The following is a 2,622-nucleotide window of genomic DNA, read 5'->3' as shown; positions in this document are numbered from 1 at the left end:
CTTCCATGGGCATTATTCCTCTCCGGGACCTACAGCCAAGTGTGGCCGGGGAACAGTGACACTTGGCCGGATAGGCCAAGTGGCTGCTCCCGCTGACTTGCCCCTATGGAAGTAGGAGCTCTTACTTCCATGGGCATTATTCCTCCCCGGGACCTACTGCCAAGTGTGGCCGGGGAACAGTGACTCTTGGCCGGGTAGGCCAAGTGGCTTCTCCCGCTGACTTGCCCCTTTGGAAGTAGGAGCTCTTACTCCCATGGGCAGTATACCTCTCGGGGACTTAGAGCCAAGTGTCTTCACCCTTTGGAGGTAGTAGCTCCTACTTCCATGGGCATTATTCCTCCCCGGGACCTACTGCCAAGTGTAGCCGGGGAACAGTGACTCTTGGCCGGATAGAACTAGTGGCTTCTCCCGCTGACTTGCCCCTTTGGAAGTAGGAGCTCCTACTTCCATGGGCATTATTCCTCCCCGGGACCTACTGCCAAGAGTGGCCGGGGAACAGTGACTCTTGGCCGGGTAGGCCAAGTGGCTTCTCCCGCTGACTTGCCCCTTTGGAAGTAGGAGCTCCTACTTCCATGGGCATTATTCCTCCCCGGGACCTACTGCCAAGTAAGGCCGGGGAACAGTGACTCTTGGCCGGATAGAACTAGTGGCTTCTTCCGCTGACTTGCCCCTTTGGAAGTAGGAGCTCCTACTTCCATGGGCATTATTCCTCCCCGGGACCTACAGCCAAGCTTGGCCGGGGGACAGTGACATGTGGCCGGATAGGCCAAGTGGCTTCTCCCGCTGACTTGCCCCTTTGGAGGTAGGAGCTCTTACTTCCATGGGCATTATTCCTCTCCGGGACCTACAGCCAAGTGTGGCCGGGGAACAGTGAAACTTGGCCGGATAGGCCAAGTGGCTGCTCCCGCTGACTTGCCCCTTAGGAAGTAGGAGCTCCTACTTCCATGGGCATTATTCCTCCCCGGGACCTATAGCCAAGTGTGGACGGGGGACAGTGACATGTGGCCGGATAGGCCGAGCGGCTTCTCCCGCTGACGTCATCGCTTTGGAAGTAGGAGCTCCTACTTCCATGGGCTTGTTCCTCCCCGGGACTTGCCGCCAAGTCTGGCCGGGGGACAGTGACATGTGGCCGGATAGGCCAACTGGCTGCTCCCGCTGAGCCCCTACTTCCATGGGCTTGTTCGTCCCCCGGGACTTGCCGCCAAGTCTGGCCGGGGAACAGTGACATGCCGCCGGATACGGCCGAGCGGCTGCTCCCGCTGACGTCATCGCTTTGGAAGTAGGAGCTCCTACTTCCATGGGCTTGTTCCTCCCCGGGACCTGCCGCCAAGTCTGGCCGGGGGACAGTGACATGTGGCCGGATAGGCCAACTGGCTGCTCCCGCTGAGCCCCTACTTCCATGGGCTTGTTCGTCCCCCGGGACTTGCCGCCAAGTCTGGCCGGGGAACAGTGACATGCCGCCGGATACGGCCGAGCGGCTGCTCCCGCTGACGTCATCGCTTTGGAAGTAGGAGCTCCTACTTCCATGGGCTTGTTCCTCCCCGGGACCTGCCGCCAAGTCTGGCCGGGGGACAGTGACATGTGGCCGGATAGGCCAACTGGCTGCTCCCGCTGAGCCCCTACTTCCATGGGCTTGTTCGTCCCCCGGGACTTGCCGCCAAGTCTGGCCGGGGAACAGTGACATGCCGCCGGATACGGCCGAGCGGCTGCTCCCGCTGACGTCATCGCTTTGGAAGTAGGAGCTCCTACTTCCATGGGCTTGTTCCTCCCCGGGACTTGCCGCCAAGTCTGGCCGGGGGACAGTGACATGTGGCCGGATAGGCCAACTGGCTGCTCCCGCTGAGCCCCTACTTCCATGGGCTTGTTCGTCCCCGGGACTTGCCGCCAAGTCTGGCCGGGGAACAGTGACATGCCGCCGGATACGGCCGAGCGGCTGCTCCCGCTGACGTCATCACTTTGGAAGTCGGAGCTCCTACTTCCATGGGCTTGTTCCTCCCCGGGACTTGCCGCCAAGTCTGGCCGGGGGACAGTGACATGTGGCCGGATAGGCCAACTGGCTGCTCCCGCTGAGCCCCTACTTCCATGGGCTTGTTCGTCCCCGGGACTTGCCGCCAAGTCTGGCCGGGGAACAGTGACATGCCGCCGGATACGGCCGAGCGGCTGCTCCCGCTGACGTCATCACTTTGGAAGTCGGAGCTCCTACTTCCATGGGCTCGTTCCTCCCCGGGACCTGCCGCCAAGTCCTACCGGGGGACAGTGACATGTGGCCGCATAGGCCAAGTGGCTGCTCCCGCTGAGCTCCTACTTCCATGGGCTTGTTCGTCCCCGGGACTTGCCGCCAAGTCTGGCCGGGGAACAGTGACAGGCGGCCGGATACGGCCGAGCGGCTGCTCCCGCTGACGTCATCACTTCGGAAGTCCATGCACGGGGCAAGGCTCGCACTCCAGGCGAGAACCAGCTCTGCGGGGCCGGCGGCGCGTGCTTGGCTGAACCCCCGTGACCAACGGGGGCTAGACGTCGGAGGCATGCCCGCAGAGGTGCACCCCTCGCCGGCCACACTCTCTGACATCCTCCGGCCACTTCTGCTCCGCGCCTACGTTCTACGCGGCTTATGTCTGCCAC

Source organism: Engystomops pustulosus, unplaced genomic scaffold (assembly GCF_040894005.1).
Source record: "Engystomops pustulosus unplaced genomic scaffold, aEngPut4.maternal MAT_SCAFFOLD_535, whole genome shotgun sequence".
Classification (NCBI taxonomy): domain Eukaryota; kingdom Metazoa; phylum Chordata; class Amphibia; order Anura; family Leptodactylidae; genus Engystomops; species Engystomops pustulosus.
The sequence above is the reverse complement of the archived record's forward strand: the minus strand, read 5'-3'. Positions refer to the sequence as shown.